Here is a 26,012-nt window from a genome sequence, read left to right as displayed (position 1 = left end):
CTGTAATGCGGCGACCAGGTTGCTTGAATTGGAAAAGTAGATCAGATGGGATAATTGAAATCCAAGGGATAAAGATAATTTCTCTAACAGCATTACCAGTCATCATTGTAGTTGCAATTACATAGAGTAATTTTTGACCTGGTAATCTTGCGCCATTGGTGAATCCAAGTTCTTGAGTAGCATGATTGGAGGTCCTTATAGTTCAAAATTATGTGATCAAGTGGTGACAAAATTTAGAAACTCAACAGAGAAATGTACAGCCTCAACAATGTTTGTCACAGTGTCAATAAATTTATATTATACAAGTTGTCCTGGAAGCTTTGATGGAAGCTTTAATCATGGCCTGCCCTGTGTCATCTTTTTGTCGCTAATATTGCTATTTCATGCAACCATTGGTAATTCAAATAGTGTTGAGTGACATTTGGATAAATAGCTTACATCAGATCATGAAGTGCTGTAATAATTTGGCCCAAGTTTTTCTCCCTCAAATGGATTGCCTGTCAAATGTGCTAGCATATTGGTTTTCAAGTGTAATTGTTTAACATTTTCCAAAATGTATGATGCTTTAATACAGGCTTTCAATTCATCTGCTTTAGTGCCTCATGGAATTATTGGTAGCGTTTGATGGAAGTAACACCTCCCATTACTTGATTATTGTGTCTAAGATCTTGCAACATTTGATCTAATGCTTCAATGGCTGCTTTGTGAGCAATTGTACATTCATCCCAGACAACAAGTTTACTATCTTTTAGAATATTTTCCTTTGCAGTTCCCTGACCAATATTACATGTTAGAGTTTCCACATTTGTGAAATTTAAAGGGAGTTTAAAAGGCGAAAGTATTGAAGCAATGCCAGATGATTCTGTGGCCAGGCCGTGGCAATCATGTACTGTCGTCAAAATTTAGCCAGAAGTAGATTAATAAGAAAAGTTATTCCTGTTCCACCAGAAGCATCCAAAAAACAAAGATTTCTGAGTCATTGTAAATAGCCTCTGAGAGTATCTAAGGTGTTTCTTTGGTATCTCTATAAACTTGGTTCTTTCTCTTGGATGTATTTGTCTATCTGTTTTAAATTGTAGCCGGTGTCCCACCAAAACTCAGTGCACAGATTTTCAGTTTCTCTTTGTAGTTCAGGTAGACCAAAAGTACTGAGTCCACCCAAATATTTAATACCTCAAAAGTAGATCTGAGGGAAAAAAATCTCATCAGTTTTCAATGGGGACAATGAGGGCCCCTTTGGGCTATGGAGGGCCTCCTATAGGGGTTTTAGAAAAACTAAGAGTGTGGTGCACACCTTTATGCTAAACTTAACTTGCACACAAAATTTCAGATTTCTAGGTTGTTTCCTTACTGAGCTGTGCACAGGACACACAGACATTCTATTTTGAATGAACAGTGAGCTTTAAAGCTTGGCTAAAGAATTGCTGCAAACTGTATTGCATTCCAGTTTAAATGTAAATTGGGAGACTTTTTTTTAATCAAAGTTACCTTGACTAAAGTAATCATTTCCTGTAAAGGATATGGGAAAAGTAAATGAAGACCAGATGTCATATGCAATACATGATAACTTGCATATGGTCAGGTCATATACCACTAGCTTAGATGAGATCCTTTGTAACAAAAGTGAAACTTAAGTATTAGAAACACTTTCCTGATAACACGCTTTTCCCCCACCATTTGCTGATTCTCAAAAGACTCCCAGGCATCTCTCACTTTGTAAAATGAACAAAGTATAATATCTTCATTTCTTCTGTAAGTTAAAAGTTTACTTTTGTTACTAATTTTTTTCAACATTTTATTGCCATTTCCTTCCCTTATCAACACCACATATCACATGTGTCATTTCACATGACATAATGGATAGTGACATCTGCTTCTTTGAAAACTGCCAACACATTTCCAGCTTTCCTTTGTCCTAATCCTTGAATTTATTGTAACCTCGTTTAGTTGAATTCCTTCAATCAGATTTTCCACCTTGTCTCAGAATGAAATGGCTCTGTTCAGTCATAAATGACATTCAATGTGAGTTTTACAAAGGTAATCTATCCTTCATAATCTATTCTCAACCGTCTGTAGTTTAGACATAGTTGACCGCACTCCAAAGCCCTTCCACCTTCTGTGAGACTATATTTGCTTGTTCCACTATTATCTGTCTATTCAAAGCCAGAGAATCATCAGCAATATCTTCCCTTTACACTTCCACAACTTTACCTTTTGTGTTCCCAGGCAATTTGTTCATGAGCCTTCCCCTCTCATGATTCTCACCTGCATGCTGCTCTTCTTAACGTTATTCAAACATGCTATATGAGAGTCCATGTGTATGTTGATAATGCCCAGTTGTGCCTTATCACTGCCTGACTTGACCCAGCACCACCCACCAGCCGTAACACAGTCCCTAAATTGTCATTCAGCTTGTCCAACATTCAGCACTAGATGAGCAGAAATTTTCTCCAGCTATTTGTTGGGACTGAATGAAACCATACACTGCAGTCTACCTATGTTCCTCCTCGCCAACTCCGTCTCTCTCCTTGGCAAATGCTGAAAACTTAAAAATATAATTACCCAGGTGTTGTATCTTACCCTGAGGTGGGACCAGGAACACCTAAATGCACTATCACTGTGACTACATATTTCTTCATTATTTTATTCATTCAAGGAATGTAGGCTTCATAGGCTGAACCAGCACGTAATTGCCCTTGAGAAGGTGGTGGTGAGCTGCCTTCATGAACCATTGCAGTCCTTGAGATGTGGGTATTACCACAATGCTGTTAGGGAGGGAGTTCCAGGATTTTGACCCTGCGACAGTAAAGGAAAGGCAATATATTTCCAAGTCGGGATGATGTGTGGCTCGGAGGGCAACTTCCAGGTGGTAATGTTCCCATGCTTTTGCTGCCCTTGTCCTTGTGGCTGGTAGATGTCATGGGTTTTGAAGGTTCATCTTCATAACATAGTCTGACAGCTGTCCTGCTTTATCTCATCTGGTGCTGGAACTGTCATCGTGGTATTATTACCTACAAACATGACAATTCCTACAGACTAATTCCACTCCCCATGAACATGAGTTCATCCAGCACTTTGCTACCCTTGTCCTAATATGCAACAGGTTACATTCACCCATATCTTTGTGCTTTCTGACTACACTGGTTTCCTGTTAAGCAATGCTTGCTTTTAAAATTTTCATCCTTTCTTTCATATTCCTCCATGGGCTTACCTGCCCCATTTCTATAATTTCCTTCAGTTATACAACCCTCTGGAATAAAATCACAGAAATGTAAAAAAAAATTGAAATTTATTGGAACAGGAAGAAGACCATTTGGCCTAATATGTCCATGCCAGCCAGAAAAAGGCATCCATGCTGGAAGTTCTGGAATTTCTACCCTAAACCTTTTTATCATTCTACCATTTTCTGCTTAAAATGTCTCTTAGATATATGCCTCTCTGACCAAATTTTTGGTATATGTCCTAATTTCTTTATGTAGAACATAGAACAGTACAGCACAGAACAGGTCCTGGGGCCACAATGTTGTGCTGACATAGCTATTCCCTCCTACCTACAGAATGCCCAAAACCCCCCACTTTCCTCTCATTCATGTGCTCATCCAATCTCTTCTTAAAAGCCACCAATGAATTTGCCTCCACCACCCTATCAGGCAACGTGGCTCATTGTCAATTTTTATTTTATGTGACTCATTGTCAATTTTTATTTGATAACATCAAGCCTTGTGTTGTTAATAGTCCTCCATAAATGAAAATTATTGTTGATATAGCTGAGTGCTGTTCTATAGCTCTTGGGCAGGAAAGAATATTTTGCCCAGTGGAATCATGTGCTGTTTGAGCTAGGAGCCCTGCAGAAATGCTATCATGGTTTGTCTTGTACATGCTTACTTACTCCTGTTGACAATGGAAAAATAGTAATCTTTGCTGTATTCTTTCATTATGTTTTCAGGTTGCCAAGGGGTCTAAGGAATAAGTAGAGAGCTTTATGTTTGAGCTTATCTTAAATGAAGTAGTTTGCTTTGGATCAGACCAGGGTATCCCAATTAGAAGGAATTCAAACTTGAGTGTAGAATAATGAGAAAAATACAATGGACTATTTAAATGCAGTGAACCTTTGTAAAAGTTAGCAAGTTGGTTCATTGCCAGTTTGTACCCTGAACTAAAATTAGAATCAAAAGTATTGTAAGTGCAAAGAGAAAAGGAACATTGATTTTTTGGTTTGTATTTTAAACATTTTGCTTTCCTTTTTGACCAGATTGACCAGCTGTAAATTGAACTTCATTCAGTGTTGTTGATATTGACTTGACAGATGCCCACATTCACTGTAAAATGAAGTATCAAATTTTAAAGCTAATTTCAAGCCTACACGACTAAAGAAATCTATTCATCAGTAGTTGTGTATTCCTAGATTTGCCCTTGTGAAGTAGTCTTGTTCTTGTTTCGAAGCTAATGCAAGCTTTCATTCAGTTTGTATTTGTATAACGTTTGTAAAACGTAACACATTTGTACCTGCTTCTAATTTGAATCTATTTGGAAAAATGAAAAATAAATAAATGAACTGCTCTGTGGTTTCCAGGAAATCTGAGAACATTAAGGGGGTCTGCTTTTTCTTCACTTTAATATGATTACAATGTAATTTGTGACATTTTCTTTTTAGCTGGGTTGAAACTAATCTTCTTGTTAGTACATTCAGAGTTGTGGTACATTTTTTACTTAATTTGAGTTACATTGGCTTTCCCTTTTATTGATATTGTGCTCATTGGTAAGTGAGAAGAAGCATTGTTTTCTGTATGAGTGGTGGTAATTGTACCCAATGATGTTCAAAGTCAGGTTCTTCATTTTTACTTCAACACATTCTCAGAATGACCTGAGAAACAATTCCTTCCATTTATCTAATATATGTTGGATGTACATACGATGGCAGGGATTGATTTATGCTTTAACTGGTTACACTGCTCTCAATTGCCAAGTGTGACTTGCATAACGATAAAAGATTGCCTGAACATTGTGATATCTTGTACCCTAAGCAAGTGGCCGAATTCATTTTCTGTGCAAAATCAAAATAAAATGCTGGAAACACTCGGCAGGTCAGGTAGCATCTGTGGTAAAAGAATGAAGAGTTAATGTTTCAGGTCAAAGACCCTTCGCCAGAATAGGAATAGAAGGAAGAAGATGGTTAGTTTGAAGGGTGTTTGACCTGAAATGGTAATTCTGTTTCTCTTTCTGCAGATGCTGCCTGACCTGCTGAGTGTTCCCAGCTTTTATTTTATTTTGGATTTCCAGCTTTTTTAAATTTTTTGTGCATGTCATCAAATGCAAGCTAAAGTCTTTGTGACGTTACATTGCTAAAAATAAGGTTTCTGAATTAAAATGGTATTTCCTGATAATAGAATGTGGTATCATTGAAAAATTCTCAGTTCTGTAGTAAAGAATGTCAAGCTAGTTCCAATGAAAAGAAGTTGAATTTAAAAATAAAATTTGACATTTATTATAATGCGCTGCAAAAATAACATGTAACATTTTAAATTAGTTGAAGTTTGAGGATAGGGCAAGAGAGTATGACTAATTGCCTCCTTCTCTGCTTTTTTTTGTTGCATAGTTAAAGATGTATTAACATAATAAATAAGACCAGTAAACAATTTGTTATGTTTTAGCCTCTCAGTCAGATGTCTCACAGATCTATTTCTAAAACAAGTATACACCACCACCAACAATGTTCCTCCAACAGGGTTCAATTTTATTTCAAACTTTATGCTCATTTGGGAGAGATGGGTTCATTAGAAATGTTTGTGGGGTCCTCCAGGAATGCCATGGACAGTAAAGTCAAACATTGGCTGTATCTACTAGGAAGTGTATTATGTATATGATATTCCCAATGTATCAAGCTTGATATTTTTAAAATCTGGCTCACTTGAGACAACTTGAACAATCACCAATTTCTATTTTCCTCATTCACAAATTACAATTATTACTCTACGAATACTATTACATGTCTAGTTGTACATCTTGTCAATAATAAATCATTTAATATTAACACTGCTTTATTTGATGAATCATTGCAACAATGCATCAATCTAGTCAGCTGAAATGCTGCTGATTTCCCCATTGCATTATTTATGTAGTGTTTTCCAATATCTTACATGCTTAGGATTTAACTAGCAGGCTCAGGAGAAGGAGAACCTGAGCGCATATGTGAGGTTGCTGGTGAGCTAGTTGGAATATATCGACATGGGGAAAACTATTTGTTTCTAATGGGATACAGTCAAAGGAAAAGAATAGGAAGAATCTTTTGTCACAATGCCATAACAGAAGGGATGTGGTCTGTGTCTTTTATTGTTCAGTCATGGAATATGAGGATCACTTGCAAGGTAAGCACTTATCGGCTGTCTGTAATTGCCTTTGATACATAGAGGTGAAACACTGCATTCACTGGGTGAATGTATTCCCATAGTGGTGTTAAGCTGGGTTTTTGGCAGAGACTTACCTGGAGCTTCCAGAAAGTCTGAGAATGTTAAGGGAATCTAGCATTTTCTTTGCCTTGTCTAGATTACAAATCAATTTGTAAATTTCTCTTTGGAGTTGTGTAGAAACTAATCTAATCTGGTGGGTTAATACATTTCAACTAGCTCCCCAGCAACCTCACATATGCCCTTAGGCTCTCCTCCTGAGCCTGCTAGTTAAATCCTAAGCATGTAAAATATTGGAAAACTGCATAAATAATGCAATGGGAAAATCAGCAGCATTTTGGCTGACTAGATTGATGCATTGTTGCAATGATTCACCAAATAAAGCAGTGTTAATATTAATTGATTGATTATTGACAAGATGTACAACTAGACATATAATGGTATTTGTAGAGTAATACTAGCAATTTGTGAATGAGGAAATCGGTGATTGTTCCAATTGTCTCAAGTGAGCTAGATTTTAAAATATCATGGTTGATACATTGCATTATGCAAACAGTGGAAACCTGACAGACCATCATAACAAATAAATCAATGCATTTATTTGATAACCTACTGCACTTACCTTGCAATCTAAAAGGATTATTATAAAATTCTAACATTGGCCTCAACTCTTTGGCACGTTACATGGCACTACATGAATCATATGCTGTAGAATTGGCCATGCATAGCTAACATGCTGAAAAACCTTAACAGCAGAGCCCACAAGGGGAAACAGGTTGTGTATCCAGGTCAGGAATGAGGACATGGATGTCTCTGGTGAAGGGAAGATCAGTGCCTCAATTGGAGTTAAGCCGAGGAGTAAATTGGGAGCTCAATTGTCAGGCCATTGGACACAAGGGGTGGGTTTAAATGCAGATGTTCTCAATTTGTTTGGGTGCCTTGGGAAAAACCAAAATGAGAATAGTTTTTTTTCCCCCAAAAATGTACTTTACTCATAAAATTTGCAACTATGTAATACATCCACTCATATGTCTTCATTTGCAGTGCTGGACGTGTCATCTCCATTTACTCACGAGATTTGTATTATAACAACATATCATTTTTCCCCCACATACAATGCAGGAGTGATGAACCCATGAGGCTTCTGCACTGGTTCCAGCCTGTCATTGTGCTGTGGCAGGAACATCTTAAACTGTGGACTTTCCTGAAGCCTCTGCATTGACTGTAGGAAGTATCCCTTGGCACGTAGTCCTGCACCTTGCAATGTGCTTGTCTGTAACATAGCTTCTTGTACAGAAAGGTCAACAAATTTTGGACAGATTAGGGGCTTCTTTCACTGAACTGATGAATTTTCAGTAGCAATTGATGTTTGTCTCAGCATGTGTCCCTCGGGCTAGTAGAGAATTAGTTGGGTGGACCTTAACACAAACCACTCATCACTTTCAAACCTTCTTAGCAAAGGCATATTTCAGAACAAAATGTATGATGGTCTTGTCCCGCTCTCACCACCAGAGAAGCAAGTCTTGCTGCTTTGGCTGAAAGTTCTGATGAGTCATTCTGCCAAATAACTTTGACAGTCACAAGAGTCATAGAATAATACAGCATGGAAACTGTCCAACCTATCCACGCCAACCAATCGGCACCCTTGCATATTAATCCCATCTGTCAGCACTTAGTCCATAGCCTTCTATGCCTAGGCAATTCAAGTGCTCATTTAGACACTTCTTAAATGTTGTCAATGAACCAGCTTCAACCACTCTCTCAGGCAGTGTATATCCCCTCTAAATCTGTTTGCCCTTACTCAAAATCTATTTGCTCTCGTTTTATCTACCTCTGATATGGGGAACATTCTTCCCAGGAACCATCTGACCAGATTCACCGTTTCCTTTTCCTGCAAGATGCAGATCACTGTCTGTCTAAATTGAAGTAACAGGTGTCCATAGAAACATTTCTAAGAGGAACAGGTGGTACAGAGAGGTCCAACTAAATGAAATGTTTCACAACATCATGACCAGATCCGTTTGTTGCAACACCAAGACAGGTAGAACCTCAGCATGTTGTGACATTTGGTGTTTGTGAACCCAGGTTTGATGCAACCACACACAAAGGTAGCTAACTGGATGAGGCTCAAGTTGGGTACGTTTTCCTCCTTTCTTTGAAGATTCATACATTATAACTCGGGACACAACCTATTTTTGATCTCCAGGGAAAGTGGAAGATGGCTTTGGTGACTGCTGCAATGCAGGAGCTGGGTAGGGGGGCTAGACTTGTGCCATGCATCTCACAAACGATGACCAGGTGTTTTACTGGCAGTTAAGAAGGAGCATCATTCCTACCATTCAACTTTCCATTTCGCTTTGGCCTCATGCACCACCCAGTTCTTGGTACGTGCCCTGGCATGGTATGGATTCCTTGGAACTCTGATTGTTATATATGTTTTGTCAAGCACAGTACTGATGATGGGACGTGAAACAAGTGGGTGATGAGAAGGTTTTGAATGAAATGAAATTGAAGCAATGATGTGAGTGAGGATATATTTACTGTGTGGGGCCAATTCAATAACAATAGCATCTGCATTGGGTCAATATAATGAATGAATCCTGAGTTTAAGAGATTGAATGAGGTGTTCACTGGAATGATATGTTGGATTAAAAGTTGATCTGATTCTATATAATCCGCAGTATGGTTCCTCACCATGTTTTGCATCATTTACCTTATTCCTTCTCTTGCTCTTGCCCTTCCCCCGCCTCATCCTCTTCCTTCTCTTCCTACTGAGTTGTGTCACTACCCAATTACTGATTACCCCGTCCGCTCCCAGTCCAGCACCTAGAATCCCCAGAACCGTACGCACAGAAATGTCTTGAGGATCCTGCACACACAAGGTTATAATGTACATGTTTTAAATGTGTTCTTTAAGTGCATTATCCTATGTTTTCTGTAGGCAGGTGACAGAGTGCACAGAACACCCCAGTTCTGGTCTCAACAAGCTCCAGCGTGTAATTTGCTTTCCTAATTACCTGCTGTTACCTGCACTTTGGCTTTGTGTAATCTGACTATTGCGACACCAAATCCCATTGAACATCAACCTTTAGATTCTGTTTTTTTTTCAAATTTTTCTAGCTAAGAACAAGAGGGATCGCCTGAGGGAAAGAGTTAGGAGAAAGGTGACAGAGATAGGAGGACTGAGGGAAGGCAAGGGAGGGATTGAGGATAAGGGTGTGAGCAAGATTTTGTGTCTGCCTGGCAGAGCCTGGTGTCAAATCATCTTGGATCTCCTTGCCATTAGACCAAGACCTCACACAGTTAAGTGTGTGATGCAGCTGGTGCGCAGTGGTCACCCCATGTTCACAATTCACACACAGGCATTTTCTACTACGCAATCTGGAGTAGAAGCAAATCATCCTCAACCCTGAGAGACTGCTGAAGAAGAAGGGATTATGTCACATTAAAATGATGCTGTGCCACAAAATGTCAAATCATTTAGATTTATTTGGATTTTTAAAAAATACTTCTTGCATCATCCCAGAATTTTTAATCATCCCAGAATTTTTAATAGGTCTGAACACAGCAGCTGTGTATTTGTATCTATAGCTGTTGAGATATGTTTATGATTGAAGAAGATAAACTGTATTTGTTGCACTTGTAAATAATCATAAAGCCATTTGGCAGCCCAGAAATTTCTAAAGGGAAGCCACATCAATGTCAAAGTCGAGTTTATTGTAGTGTAGAGTGCAGGCGTGGTAGTGTAGCGGTTAGCGTAATGCTTTCCAGTGCGAGTGCCCCGGGTTCAATTCTGGCCACCGTCTGTAAGGAGTTTGTACGTTCTCCCCGTGTCTGCGTGGGTTTCCTCCGGGTGCTCCGGTTTCCTCCCACATTCCAAAGACATACGGGTTAGGAAGTTGTGGGCATGCTATGTTGGCGGTGGAAGCATGGCGACACTTGTGGGCTGCCCCCAGAACACTCTATGCAAAAAAAAAAATGCATTTCACTGTGTATTTCGATGTACATGTGACTGATAAAGATATCTTATCTTATCTTATATTCACAATTACACGTCTGCAGAAGTACAGTGAAAATCTTGCTTGCAGCAGCATCACAGGCACATAGCATCTTATAAGTAGCATTCACAAGAAAAACATAAACTAATGATAAATTATACATGATTCTTATGAAAAAGAACACTATTAAAAATGAAAAATAAGTTCATTTTAGTGCAAGGTGACCAAAGTGGTCATAGTGTTGCTAAGCTGTAGTGACTAGGGTTGTGCTGGTTGGTTCAAGAACTGTATGGTTGAAGGGAAATAGCAGTTCTTGAACCTGGTGGTGTGGGACTTCAGGCTTCTGTACCTCCTGCCCGATGGTAGCTGTGAGAAGATGGTATGGCCCAGATGGTAGGGGTCTTTGATGATGGATGTTACCTTCTTGAGGTACTCTGTGGAGAGGGAAGTACCAGTTATGTACTGGGCTGAGTCCACTACTCTTTGCAGCTTACATTCCTGTGCATTTGAATTGCTGTACCAGACCATGATGCAACCAGTCAGGATACTTTCAACAGTACACCTGCAGAAGTTTATTAGAGCATTCAGAAATGAGCCAAACCTCCTTAACCTCCTAAGAAAGTAAAGATATTGGTGCACTTTTCTTGGTGCACTTTTCTTGTGATTGCATCTATGAGCTGGGCCCATATTGTGATGATTGCATCAGAATATGGGGAGTAAGGGGAAAAATGGATCTACATCTATCTTCAAATGGTCTCAAATTCAAGGTAGACAAGAAGTGCTAAATTCAGCTCTGATCTTGCCTTTTTAAAAACAGAAAATTCTTAAAAAAAAACTTAGCAAGTCAGGCAGCAACTGTGGAAGGAGAAATAGTTAATGTTTCAGGTCCTGAAGCTGCCTGACCCAAGTGGTTCCAGTATGTTATATTTTTATTTCACACTTCCAGAATCCGCAGGGTTTTTTTTGAGCTTCATTTACTGATCGTGTATTGGTCTTTCTAACCTGACAGCAATAGTGTGATTTCACAATTCTCAAAATACCTTTTGACTGTGTCATCTGATTTCTTCAGGTACAGAGTTTCATCATGTGAGTAAAATATAGCCAGCTTACCAGGTTCATGTGTTTTGAGTTATAGATTCATACACTGCAGAAGCAGGCCCTTCAGCCCACCATGTCCATGCTGACCATCAAGTACCTACCTCACTCAGATCCATTTGGTCCCTAGCTTTCCAGCCTTGATGATCCGAGTGCTTGTCTATTCCAACCACCCTCTGGATGAAAAGCCCCATACTCTAAACTTATTCTCTCTAGTTTTAATACATCTATGCCCTCTAGTTTCAGATGCACACCTCATAGTTTTAATCACTTCAATCAAACATTCGCTGTAGGGCAGACAGCTTTTGCAAATGGTGTCATTGGCATGGTGATATAGTGAGTCATCAGCATGGTTTTGCATGGAACACAAAAAAAATCCATTATTGTGCACATTATACTAAAGGCATACATATTAGGATCAAATTTCCATTTCTTAATGGCGATTATATCAGAAAAATGTATGCTGGAATGGTCAAAAAGGTTGGGGAATTTTAAAGGTTAATGAGTTACACTCCAAAGCATTGGTGTTTGAGTTCCTGCATCTTTATTTTACGTCTCTCACGGATGCTCCCTTCACCCAGATTCTCCACATTGAGCTGGTTTGAAAAGACTCTTTAAACTAATTCAATTGGCACAATTAGGCATAATTTCAAAGATTTTTGTATTAAAAGGCACTTAATTTACTAAGAGACAGACCAATATACACTGTAGTAAATAATTCATTACAGTTTTTGTACAAGTCATTTTCAATAATTTTATATTGGGTTACTCACAGGAGAGATTGAATATATGTTACAATGCTTATTTTTGTGATAAATTCATTTTTTTAGTTATGTTAATATAAATGGACAACTTTACCACACTTTAAATCAATTAATACTTTCAATGGAAAGAAAAAGTAATTATCTCCATTGTGCTGCCTGATTTCAATGGAAGGTCTTTACATTTGTAATAATGTGACTGATTTTAATTTGGGTTTAATTTACCAAAGAGCATAAAAACAGAACTGCAAAAACTCAAACATCAATGCATTAAAAATTCCTTATTTTATTAAGAAACAGAAATTTTCCCCTTTTCTGTATGCCCTTGATATAACGTTCACAGTGGTGAAAAACAATTGAGATTTTTTTTTCCGCCTGTAACAGATGCTGATGACTCACCATATCACCATGCCAATGATGGTGCTCAAAGCAGAAATGCTGCTCCCACGAGTCTTTGCATTATAGTATTGGCAGAATGTAATTTTTATCGTCAAACATTTATAAATGTCAATTGGACTTCACACTGATAGATCAATGAAAAAATACTGCCATCATTAATAATTGAAATTCATTAGTAAATAGACCATCAGATAAACCTTTTAAAGTGGAGCAGACACCCTGAGGAGATGGTAATTGTATTTTTCAATTTTTCTTAAAATGATCACGGTGACTTAAAGTGGGTAAGATTTATATTATTAACTTCGATGCATATTTAAGGTATTTTAACATTTGATTGTAGAAAGCTTCTAATATACTGTGCTATCTGATAAAATATCTGGCCTTCCACACCTAATTTTTTGCAAAATGAAAATAAATGTTGGTTAAAGTCAAAATAATGCCTAAAAATATATATTAAATTGTTCTGTTGAAAGTATTATAAATATCAAATTTTGCCAACCAGATTGTTGGGATATTGGCTTTGCCTCCAGAGTTTCAGTGAAAATCAAGTGTTCAAATAATGCCCCTGTGAATATGAAAATTGTTATTTTTACGCTCTCAGCAATGTACATAATTAATGTACTAGTGCCACGTTCTCTTTAACACTTTCCCTCTTCCCTCTTTCAGTCTATCGTTCCCTGCTCTGTGGGTCTTGATCGCACTCACGGATCAATTTTCAGCTAAGTGGAGTCACAGTGCTGGGGAAAAGTAACAAGCATAGATTCGGACTTTTTGTGAGAGGCCAAGTATGATCATTAATGTGGGAGTTTTTACCCTTTCTTAAAGGGAAATTTCAATGAGATAAATGGTAGACATTTTGGTAGTTTGATGAGGTAACAAATTATATAAAGTTTTCATTAATAAATCTTGAAGCAGAGTTTTTCCTATTCAGCTATCTTGGGTTTTCCATTCTAAAAAGGAAGGACAGTTTGTGCAGAGGGTGAGTGCCAAATGCAAGATTTTTTACTCCCATTTCTATTAAGAAATTGTTCATTTCTAGGACAGTTTCTTCAATCAGTGGGCATGCACAGTGACAACAAATGGTGCACATTTTTGCAACAGTCGTGCAAAATTCTTGTGTGCAAATTAGGCTTGCGAGCAACTTGAGATCCTGACACCAAAGTAGCCAGAAGGCTGGGGCTTGTTCCTTTTTTTAATAACAGATGATCTGTTCTTGCCATTCCTGATTTGTGCAACAATGATTGATGGGTGGCAATAACTGAACCTTCAAGACATCTTTGCCTAGAAATTGAATTGAGTTGTTCCATATTTTTCAGTCCTGTGGAAATGAAAATTATTGTTTCCTGGAATGGAACACAATTACACTAGTTTCCAGGTTGTATTATACCACTCTGGAAATCACTAGGATTTATTGCCCACAATTACAGCCTCAGAACTGAATAAATTATTAAGTAAGCCTTATTGCTGCACATCTCTGGTGGGGAGGGGGTTGGTAGGACAGTGTGGCAAGGATTGCGTACTTCCTTCCCTGAAGGTTCCCTGTGCAATGAATAGGTTTTTATGAAATTCATTGCTGTTAAAGTCACTGTCAGCATTTTAAGGTGTTCAGTTAGACTGCCTTGGGACTTGCAAATGATTCACCAAAGATCACTGCCAAGGGTCTAAACTTTGGAGTCAGTCCATTACCTCTGTTACCTTGGTGGCTGTATTGTCTTCACAAATGCATGGAGGCACAATGTATGTCCAAAAGACATGATGGTTTATTTTCTAGGCCAAACACTTTGAGATTCTAAGCTGACAAACAATGTTACATTACTGCAAAGTTGGAACTTCAATCAGGAATCACAGTGACTCTCTTAAGTTGGGAATCACAGCATGAAATTAATCATGGACAATGGAGGAATGGCGTATCCACGTTTGAAGATGCACTAAAGTAACCATCTTTTTCAAAGTGCTAATATTGACTGTAATTCAGTTTAAAGGCTCTTCCTTTGAGCAAACCTGCTCTAGTGCATTTTATGATCATGATCCACAAAAGGGCACCAAGAACCAGAAAAAAATTGCAGTCTGCATCCTTATATTCCTGCATGGATGCAAAACCTTGATGTGTTACCAACAACACCTCAGTTCTGGAGAGGTACTATCAATGATGGCTCGAAAGTCCTTCACATGAGTTGGGGAGAACACTGTGCTCATACCAACATCCTCACTGAAGAAGAGGTAACCAACTCTGCTGGACCCTAAGTCATCTCAGATCCCTCATGTCTATCTGTGATAGAGGCTATCATTGAATTGAGGGATTGTTGGCAACAGTTACTGGGTTTTTGTTCAAGATTTATTTAAAGTAATTCTATGGTTCTATTCAGTTTGGCTCGTTATGTCCTCAAATCACCAGCTTTATTTCTGGGTGGTGGGGATATGCCTTGTCTTTTAACTATTTTGGTTGCATTGATGGAGCACTCTCTACTTCCTGAATGAGTGTTGCTACAACATACTTCAAGAAGCTCAACATCATCCAAGACACAGAAACCCACAGAGGATTGGCAACCATAACCAGCCCAAATATTCACTCCCTTTATCACCAACATACAGTGATTGCATTGTGTACTATGTATTAATGCACAGCACCCAATTTGGATGGATTCTTTGACAACATCTCCCAATCCTACAACACAGAAGGACAAGAGCACCAGATTATTAGAGGCATCACCACCTCCAAGTTCTTCCAAGTCACACAGCACCCTGACTAGCAAACATATCACTTCCTTCATTCCACTGGTCAGAATCCTGAAGTGTTCCACCCACTGAGAGTACTTGCATAGTAGGGATTGCAGTTACTCAAGAAGGTGGCTTGTCACCATTAATTGCAAGTCCTTCCAATGATGCCCACAGGAGAGAATATATGAAGAATTTCCATCTCTATGCACAGCAACAACTATAACTGGGTCATTATAAAATAGGTTAATGTTTGTTTTGGAAGAGAGTCATATGAGGAGGTGGGAGCAAGTGATGAAAGTGAAGAGTGATGATGCATCTCATCTGTCAAATGGAGGCTGTATTAACTGTATCCAGGGACAGGTATTTGTCATTGGTTAAAATTGCCTTTCATCATAGAAGGTGGTAGAGAATTTGAAGTAGAGGAAAAATGGGCAAGGAGAAAATGTTTTTTTTGGGTAACTTAATTTTCAAACATGTGAATCTGGTGAATTATGAACAAATACAAGCTGTATTTTAACAATCTATGACTTAATTAGTATCCAAGGCATGTGGTCACAGACACACAAGCTGAGTAAATATGGATTAAAGCTCCAGATTCCTTTCTAGTATAACAACAGGTGTCTGTGAACCAGTGGTTCACAGCTGCTGTGCAATTTTCATTATTATCACTCCAAATGATGGTCATCCTTAACCATTCCTTATCTTAAAATGGGTTCCTTGAGATGAAATGCAATTATTATCATATAACTGAAGTGTATTAGTGTTTTTAACTACTGGGTATGCTAATCATTGTATTTTTCTGGTGAGTTGTATTGACCAGTGGCCCTTTTGAAAGCAGTTACTCAATAATTTCTTACTGACACGTTAAAAGAATGGTATTTATTTGATATGCAACAATTAAAATGTTTTTGAAAGATACACAGTTCTAAAGTTTTCTCTGAAGACAAGAGAGTTCAGCTGCCAGAGTCCCTACTACTTATGTTCAACAGTCCAATTTATGTGATATTGTGAGTTTAGTCATAGAGAAGCTTTACAAATTGTAGTTTAAGATGATTCCTTTAATAAGCTATGTTGTTTTTAATTCCTGGCCACTGAAGGTTATAACAGCCCCAGTCTTTCAGGCGCAGCTGTCCAACTGGCTTGTAAATTTTGACATTGTTTGTGCTTCACTATCTTATAACTGCACAACTTCATACTATGAGTAAAGATCAAAATTGCAGCTATACAAATTTCTAATCTTCAAGGCAGACAGTAGCCAATGAATAACTTTTAAAGTTTAGACATGTTGTGTAATTGGATGAAACAGCCAATACACAGCAATATCCCAGAAACAGATTGGGTTGATCTGTTCTAGTCTGTTGGTTGAAGAATATATGTCATCTAGCATGCAGAGATCACTGTTCTTCAATAGCATCCATCTAAATTGGAAAATGGGGCTCTCATTTTAATCTCTTGCCTGTTGGACAGTATCTCTGTTAATGCAAGAAATATAGCTTAACTTCTCTACAATAACATAAATTCAGGCCCAATTGGCTCCCCAGATTAGCAGATAAAGCCACCGATATGTACAATGGGGCTGAACCATTTGGGCCAGAAGACAGTCGGATCTAATCAGTGATCTGTGATTTGAGCTGGTGTGGCAGTAGTTGTCCAATAATTTGCCTTTGGCCAAGGAAGGGTAAAAAAAAACAGGCCTCCAGGTGTGAATGCTGTACAGAATGATTGTTATGGAAAATGTGTAAATATTAAATAAGCACAGGATTTGGCAACTGATTATCCACATTGCCCATGAAGGATGAATGATGCTCCAGGATTCTCACACTAAGAGTATCTATTATCAATGGGACCAGTGGGTTACATCATCTGGCAGTGGTTTTCCAGAGTGAATTGTTGTCTTTAGCATAAGAATGGAGGTGACAATGAAGCTCACCATCTGTCCTTTTCCCTTCCTCCCCCTGTCTCTAGGTGAGTTCAATTTAATTTGGCATTGAACCCAAAGAAAAGCATCATGTGACAATCATAGATGTATGGGACTGTATGGCACCATGCATTTCTTCTCCCCTCCAGGCAAAGTCTTATTGGTTCTTAAATATATTCAGACCTTTTACCTCCACCATTCAACTGGGAAGCGTTATTTTATGAACATGAAATCTTTACTGATATCTGTCCTAAAGACATTTTAACGTTTGCTAGTAACATTTGCTAATTTAAACTTGTCTTTTGTCATCCTATTCTGACAATTTAATCATGCAATATTCCATTTTTTTTTTTGGAAATACAGTTCCAAAACATTTTTGGGATGTGGGCATGGCTGGCCATGCAAGATAACTTTCATGTTGGCTTTTTCCTGGGCTATAATGCCCAGTCTCTGTATTCTTTTTTTCATAATTTGGGATTAAGTACCAGACTAGTAGCTTTTCTCTGCACTGCCTGAGGGTAGTGTCATGGTGACCTGATTCATGGTGCAGTCTAACCAGAAAGTTTGATCATTATTTCCTCTGATTTCCATCTGTTTTGTCAATTTATTTACTTTCTTTTGATGGATTCTTTTCTTTGGTGAAACTTGTTTAGCAGCAGGTCTATTAAAACTATGAGTAGCCATTCCTTTGCTTTTTCAACACTATTTGTGAAGCTAGTGAAGACACTGGTCATCATCTTCAAAAATTCTTCAGAGTCTGGAATTGATCCTTTGAATTGAAGGGTAGAAATGTGATCCCACTACAAGGAAAAGAGGGAGATAGAACATGGGGAACTACCAACCTGTTAGTTTAACATCAGTGGGAGGGAAGATGTTGGAAGGGTAAGAACAGAACACCTTGAATAGAATAAGATTGAGCAGAGTTGGCTTGGATTAATGAAAGGAAAATTGTGTCGGACTAATCATATGGATTTCTTTGAGGATGTGACTAGTAGAATAGAGAAGGGGGGAAGGGGGAACCAGTGGATGGGGGTTTTTCCAGAAGGTTTTCAGTTTGGTCCCAAACAAGAGATTGGTCAACAAGGTTAGAGCCCATGAAATTGGGAGTAATATACTGACACTGATTGAGGATTGGTTACTGCACAGAAAACAAAGAGTGGAAATAGATGGAACTTCTTCAGGTTGGCAGGCTGTGACTAGTGTGGTACTGCAGAGATCAGTTCTTGAGTTCCAGTTCTTCATAACTCACGTCAGTGCTTTGGCTAAGAGGGGCCAAATATGATATTTTCAAATTTGCTTGATGGTGCAAAACTAGGTGTGATTTGTGAGTAGGGAAGAGGATGTCAACAGACTTCAAGGGGATATAGACAAGCTTAGTGAATTAACAAGAACATGGCAGATGCAATAAAATTTGAAAGATGTAAAATTATCCACTTTGGTGCATAAAACAGAAAAGTAGAGTATTTTTTTAAATAATGATTGGTTATTTTTGATGTACAAAGGGATCTAGGTGTCATTGGACACAAGTCACAGAAAGCCACTGGGTAGGACCAACTAGGGACTAGGAAGGCAAATCATCTGCTGGTCTTTATTACAAGAGGATTTGAGATAGGAATGCCATTGTCTACTGCAAATATATTCCTGAGTATTTTGCATGGTTTTGATCTTGTTACCTAAAAAGGATATATATACCAGAGGAAGTTCAGTGAAAATTCACTAGACTGGTTCCAGGGATGGCGAGTTTCCCATTTGAGTAGTCAAGGCCTGTATTCTCTTGACTTTAGAAAACTGAGGGGAGGTCTCACTGAAGTTTACAAAATTCTTACAGAACTTGGATGAGAGGAGGAAAAAATTTCTTCATGCAGAGGGTGGTGAATCTTTGGAATTCTCTACCCCAGAGGACTGTGGAAGCTCCGTCATTGAGTATATTCAAAAGAGAAATGAGATTCCTGGACATTAAGGGAATCAAAGGATATGGTGGTAGTACAGGAAAATAGGTAGAAGATCATTCTTGATGACTGGTGGAGTAGGTTCGAAGAGCAAAATGGCTAACTTCTGATGCTATTTCTTAAGTTCTTATGTACATGTTGTGCTTATTTATGTAGCATTTTAAGAAAGTTCTGGGAAGATTTTCCACCAGTACAAGGAGATTCAAATGAACTTGCAAACCAGGCTAGTAAAGGCAGAAAGAGCTGTAAATGTTACTTGGACCTTCTGGTTGTATGCCAATATTCCAATATGCCACGTCTGTTTAAAACTAGAGTCTGCCTCATACTAACGCAACATTATCCTGTTATGAAACTTTCTTCCATATACTGCATTTATAAAGTGCCTTTACATCCCAATTCATACATTTCAGTGAGTTTACTTCCAATGAAATAATTTTGAAGTGAAATCATAGTTGGAACATAGGAAACAGTAGCCAATTTACACATAGTAAGTTTGCACAATTAGCATTGTGTGTTAATGACCAGTGATTCACTGTTGATTCAAGGGTAAATATTGGATGAGAAATTGATGATAATTTCCCTCCTGTTCTTCAAAATAATGCCCTGGGATCTTTTATTTCTATCTGAGGAACAGTGGGTCATTCTATGGTAGTTTCAGATTTTATTTAAATTTCATTTCATGGTTGCTAAATTATATCATTTAGAGATCATTCTGGTAGTGACAAAGAAGGAATTCAGATTATCTTTCCTTTTTTTTCCTTTTTCCCTTAATTTGGATCATTAGGAGTTGGATGCGCCCTCCTGCTGAAGGGGTGGGTAGACAGCTGGAGCTCTGTGCTGAAGTTGCTTGCAAATCTGAAACTTGTCAACAGTGAATGTGACCAAAGGATGCACCCCTCCTCTGGAGAAGGAGCGGTATCCTCTGATGAACAATCCTATCAAATGAGGTTTTGACGAGGGGCAGAAGAGAATCTAGTGTGTTTGTGATACAATAAGTTAATCTGTTTTACAATTGCATTATTTGGGACTGACTTGCACAAGAGTTTATTATGCTTTGATGATGCACTTTGATGTTTATGATATTTACATATTGCGTTTCAAAGCTTTCTTTGTGAGTTGATAACCGCTGGTTGCAAACACGTCAGGCCCCTACTGAGGATGTGGCTTGATATTTCTGCTTGTGCATTATAGGTACTTGCTGATTAAGGCAAGTAAAGAGAACAATTAATGCATCTGTGATGCCTGAAAAGATTGGTTAAAGCATTGATGGGGGGCCCACACAGTTTTGTGTGGATATATGCAGTAATGTCAAATGGCATTCATACACATTTTGATGCCACATCTGCAAAAGTTTCTGCACACATGAGTCAACAGTCAATACAGACCTTCCACACCAAAGCAGAATTTAGCAGGAGGGTAAGGCCTGACTCCGCTTTAGTGGGAGTCAGAGGCATCCATCATATCCTGGGAATGTCCTCCTTTAAGTGGTTTTCTTTGTGCTTCTAGTCAGTTCTGGACCTTTAACTTGCTGGGAATGGTCAACTTATTTTCAGCAGGAGTGAAAGATAAAACACCTTTGTCAACCACAATCATTATCCCGTCACCAGACACAGTGAGTGCCGGATCTGCAGGGGGTAGCTCTGATATTTGTTCAGTTTGTATTCTGAATATACATGCTCCTGTTTATACATTTATAGCTTTCTTATTTAACCCAAGAAGCCAATGAATATATTGCTTTTTTGTCTTCCATCTACTAAAATGACAGTTTGTTTCTGTAGCATACTGTCCCAAGGTAATACTAACAAACAAAATTTGATTTTGAGCCAAATGAGAAATAAGGGGTAGGCAAAAGTTTGGCCATGGGGTAGATTTTAACTTTCAAGAAATAGGTTAATATTATAATCCCAGATATAAAGGCCAAGGCATTCTGGAGTGGTGTGATTAAAAACTGGGAATGTGCAAGAAGCCAGAATTGTGGAAAATGCAGATAACTGAGACGGTTGCAAGGGCAAAAAGAATGTTAGAGAGCAAAAGGCTAAGCCATGGAGGGATTTGAATACATTGATAAGGATTTAAAACCTAGGCCTTGCCGTTGTGGAATTGGTGCGCAGAGGAATGAAGGGTGAATGGAATTTGGTTTGACTTAAATGATGAACAACAGAGTTTTGAATGAGCTCAAATATAAGGAAGGTGGAACAATAGAGGCCAGCCAGGAGAACATTGGAAGAATCAAGTTTTGAGGCATAAAAGGAGTGAAGATTTCAGTATCCCCAAAAAAACTGGGGCAGGGATGGAGCTGCACGAGACTCTGGAGGTGAAAGAGGCTCTCTTGGTGATGGAGAAGATAAGTGGTTGGAAGCACAGCAATGGGGTCAAATAGGAAGCCAAGCTTGTGGACCATCAAAAGAGCATGAGATGTAGGAGTAGGACATATGACACTCGTATCTGCTCAGCCACTTGGTATCGTGGCTAATCTGATCTTGATCTCATTTCCATTTTCCTGCCGGGTCCCAAAACCCTCAATTTCCCAAAAGTTTAAAATTTGATCGATTTTAGCCTTGAATACAGTCAACGCCTTGGCCTCCACAATTCTCTGTGGTAGAGAATTTTGAGAGAAGAAATTCCTCCTCATGAAGAAGTGTTTATTTCTCTACTTATCTAATTGTAAGTAGAATGTTTTTTATTTTTTAGCAGCCAAATTGATAGTACTTACTGTATATCTCTTCAAGCTTCTGTCTAAACTTTGCAGCAGAAATCTGTTCCTTTTCCATTCTTCTTGGGTTCTGAGGTGGCTAAAGAGGCTTATTTTGGGAGCTTCAGACTCTTCCGCATGTGGGGCAGGAAGTGGTTGAAGGGATGGGTGGGTGAATGGTTTGTAAGGTGGTGACTCCTGCCAATTACACAGGAGATTCTGTACAGTCCCAATACATGACCTCAAGGTTCTCAATGCCATCCTGAATGTTCCTTCTCCACTTTGAGCAGCCGAGAGCCAAAGAACATCTTCCCCAAAGTCTATTGCAACACAAACCACTGTCTCGCTCTTGGCAAAATTTTTGGATTTCCACTGTTTTTGTTTCAAATGAAAATGGAACAAGAGAACTCTGTGCTATTCCCAATGTCCTGTTGAGCAGGAATGCTCGGGAACATACCTGCTCATGTCGTGAGCCAGCTTACTCCTAATGTAAATATTCACCAAAACAAGCATGAATAGACTTGTTAGTGAAAAGAAATTCTTTCCTGCTTATGTCTTTTGCAGCTACTTTATTGTTCTATTTGGGTAGCCAAGATGAGAGTTGGCCACTGCCTCCTTTTTTATTTGAAGATCTTTTGGCAAATCTAGAGCTAAAATTCAGCTTTCAGTCTGTGCATAATTGCAATGCTTGAGTTCGCACCAAGTGAAACCTTTGATGGCTGCCACTGTGCCCGAGCAGGCCAAATTATTTATTATCTAGCTGTGAGGCTTTGCCCAGTGGAGGAAACCAACCTTAAAAAAAAGTCTTGTTTTTCTTTAACACAGGGATCAATGCAGCTTTGAAAATTGTACTCAAGACCATTTGTGTTAATCATGTTCCATTCTTTGTTTCGCTGGTGAGGAGTTTCTGCTTGTGGCCCAGAGTATGTTCCACGATTCATCACTTTTGCTGAGTTACATACAGTTTCTTGTGTGAGCATATTAGCATAAACCTGAACACAATCTCCTGTGAATCAGCATAATAAGGCAATCATAAATGGATCAGGACATTCTTCAGTAGGGAGTGGGATTGGTAGAAGAGGAACTGTTCTTCAATTAAATGATTTTGTGCTCTTGGTCTGTTTTACAATTGACTTTAGCTGACTGCTTTGATCTTCCATTGGTACATTCAGCCTGTGACCAGATTTCAGTTCAAGCTGCATTGATGGTACTGTTTTGTCATGTGAATTAAAGCACCAGAAACACAATGGTATCAGGTTTTGACTGCCCTCTGCCCACTGCAGCTATGGTGACCCATACTCGATTAACGTGAACATTGATGCCTATAACTCAGGCACAATGCACAGAATACCCTTCCACAGCAGAATTTTGTCACGTCGATGGTGTGGTTGGACTAGGCCTTGTAGATCTTAACTAAGTAGGAAGACTGGTATTTTCTGTTTCTTTTGGTCAGCTTTTTGTCTTTTCATCTTAATTAGATCCTTTGCTTTATAATTCAGAAAAAGATCTGCTCTACTGGTGCCTGATTTAAAATGGACAGGGGTTACGGTAGTGTTGTTCATCTCTGGAGGAGCCGATTATTGGGAGTGAGGGTTTTCACCTCTAGTGAAACCAGGGTTTTTGCTTCTCTTGAAGTCTGGTTGCTGGGGGTGACGATTTCTGCCTCCAATAAGATATAGTAGATGTAAAGACTTTCCCCCTTGGCTTGTGTGAACAGTTTTAAAACTTTAGCCCTACATTAGATCCCACTTATTATGATAAAAGTCATCCAGAAATGCATGCTTCCTCAGATGCTTCATCAGTTCAAGTAGCAGCCAACCCCAGCATCAGCAATGACAAACCTCGAACCAGCTTTGCTTCCACTTGCTCAATATACAATAGGTGTTTTACTTCTGCTTGATTTTCCAAAGCTGAAAGAAGTCTCTCTTTCTTCTTCTTTCAGAGGTGAAAGCAGCAAGAATATATCCTTAGAATGCTGCTAAAACATATATCCCTGCTGCTTTCACCTCTGCAACTCCATCATTCAAATACCCTCCCTGCTGACTGCTTGAGTTCTACCATTTATATAGGATAGTTCAGCCAATGTTCTGCTGCCCATGTGATAGCTTCCCCATTACCCCTGCACACTCATTGCCCCATTGGCTCTTTTACTGTTAATCTAGCAAAAGTCCTTGTATCCCCTCTATATTTAGCATCACATTTGCCTCACTTTGCAGTCTCATTCAGCTCTTCGGTTGCAGATAGTGAGAGGTCTTCATGCCATTTGGATCTCCTTTGAATCGGTCCATTGTTGACTAAACAGCCTTCATTTCTCTACCTTGCTGTTGTTTAGTTCACACTAAAAGCTGCGTCTCTGATCTTGCTTTTACTTACCTGCCACACTCCCTCTTTCTCCACTTCCTTCCGGTCTGATTTGTGCCTCTGTGAGAAGCTTTGGGAGAATTTTTGCACGGCACTTTATAAGTACAAGCTGTTATAAATGCAAGTTCGTTCACAAAATTATTAAGGGGTAAAACCATTGCACATTCTTTACAATAATAAAACACTCTTCCATTTGAGTATCTATCTAAAATCTTCATAAATAGATGCTCCAGTAATTTAGTGAATAAATTCACTAGAATTTTCTTTCTGTGCCGAGTCATTGGTTTTGATTGGGGTCTAATAATGGCAGAATGGTGAAACTCTGGTCTGCTTTTGACCCTTGCTGGAAAACATATGAATGTTGAAGGAAGAGAGGATTGTTTGCCTTGTGTTTTACTTCTCTGAAAAATACCCTTGTAAGTTCTTGTTCAGTTGGATAAATCCTCTGCCCAAGGAACTTTCAACTGCCGAGAGTGGTCACCATCTTTCTGAATATGAATGGAAAATGAAGAACTATTCATGTTTCCAAATTTATTGTTTTGAGTCAATCCTTTTATGTTGGACTTCTTTGATGTTTAAAAATGAGTGAGAAGCAGGGCAACTTTTTTAATGCATTTTTTTTAGAATAAAAGGTACCACGGTTTCTGTGCCCAAGTCAAGTGTTGCTGATAGGTTAATTTTATCTGCTGTGAGCGATTATCTCCAATGTGTTAATGTTGTAAGCCCAAGCTTTCAACCATTAGCTTCGATAATCCATTTCTTTAAGAAAATAACTGCTGACCAATGATTTATTAAAATATTGCAATGGTTTATTAGAACCTAAAACTCCAAAATTCAAAAGGTTCTGATTTTGAATTCTCCAATCCTATTTTGAGCTCATGTTTTCTACCTACACAGCAAACATGGTGCTGCAAAATGTAGTTGAATCCAAGAAGTGTTACTTAAAGCACTAATGAAACAGAAGCAAGAGAAAAGTATCAGGCCTCTCATCCTGCCATTCGATATGATCATAGCTAACTTCTTACTTCAACATTTTCCTATCCAGTCCTCACTGTCCCTTAAATCACTTGCTGTTCAAAACAATGATTTTTTTTGACGTATTGTTGACATGCACATAAGAAATAGAAGTTTCTTTTTGTTGGACAGTTCTGAGCAACTCTCCAAATAGCCACAAGATGGGGTAGTTTGATTTTGGAGGAAGTTAGCTAAGTGAAGCCAGGCCTACTTCAATACATTTCATGATCATGCAGCCATGTTAATGATGAAGAGAGGCCATTTTGCCATTAAAATATGCGGAATGAAGTTAAAAACATAAGAGGGAAAGTGCGTGAGAGAAGGCAAATGCAGCTAAACAATGTATACCCTTTTATACAATTTTACACCCTGCTCTTGGAAGGTTAGAAGCCATATATTTCTCACATAGGAGCCTGGTGGAGTAAGCCCTACTGACCTAGTTCTAAGAGGGAATTGTTTTTCTGTATTTAACAGATTGAGCTTTTTCATCACTTGATCGTGTACCATGTTCAGCTTCCCCCCAGTCTTCTAGATTCAAGGCTACGCATGCTGAATTTCTTCATAATTTACCCTTTTAATTCTCAGTATTATTTTGGTGAATGTGCTCTGTACCCTTTCCAAGATCAATTTATCTTCCATTAGATGCTGTGTCAAAAGGTGGACTCAGTCCTGCAAATGGGGTCTACTCTGTGGAACGGAAGTT

At 38.6% G+C, this 26,012-nt stretch overlaps 1 protein-coding gene across 5 annotated transcripts in view; it reads left to right on the top strand.

Annotated features, from left to right (window-relative positions):
- rnf19b (ring finger protein 19B) overlaps positions 1-26,012 on the top strand; it is a 119,119-nt gene that overhangs the window by 16,761 nt on the left and 76,346 nt on the right. Inside the window, exon 1 of one of the 5 annotated variants that reach the window (XM_052036612.1) lies at positions 12,819-12,887. The exons of the other annotated variants lie outside the window; for them this stretch is intronic. The gene's annotated coding sequence lies outside the window, so the exon portion shown is untranslated. Of the gene's footprint in view, positions 1-12,818; positions 12,888-26,012 lie in introns of those variants that run through there. 5 annotated transcript variants of the gene reach the window in all.

Source organism: Pristis pectinata, chromosome 22 (assembly GCF_009764475.1).
Source record: "Pristis pectinata isolate sPriPec2 chromosome 22, sPriPec2.1.pri, whole genome shotgun sequence".
Classification (NCBI taxonomy): Eukaryota; Metazoa; Chordata; class Chondrichthyes; order Rhinopristiformes; family Pristidae; genus Pristis; species Pristis pectinata.
The sequence above is the reverse complement of the archived record's forward strand: the minus strand, read 5'-3'. Positions and strand labels throughout refer to the sequence as shown.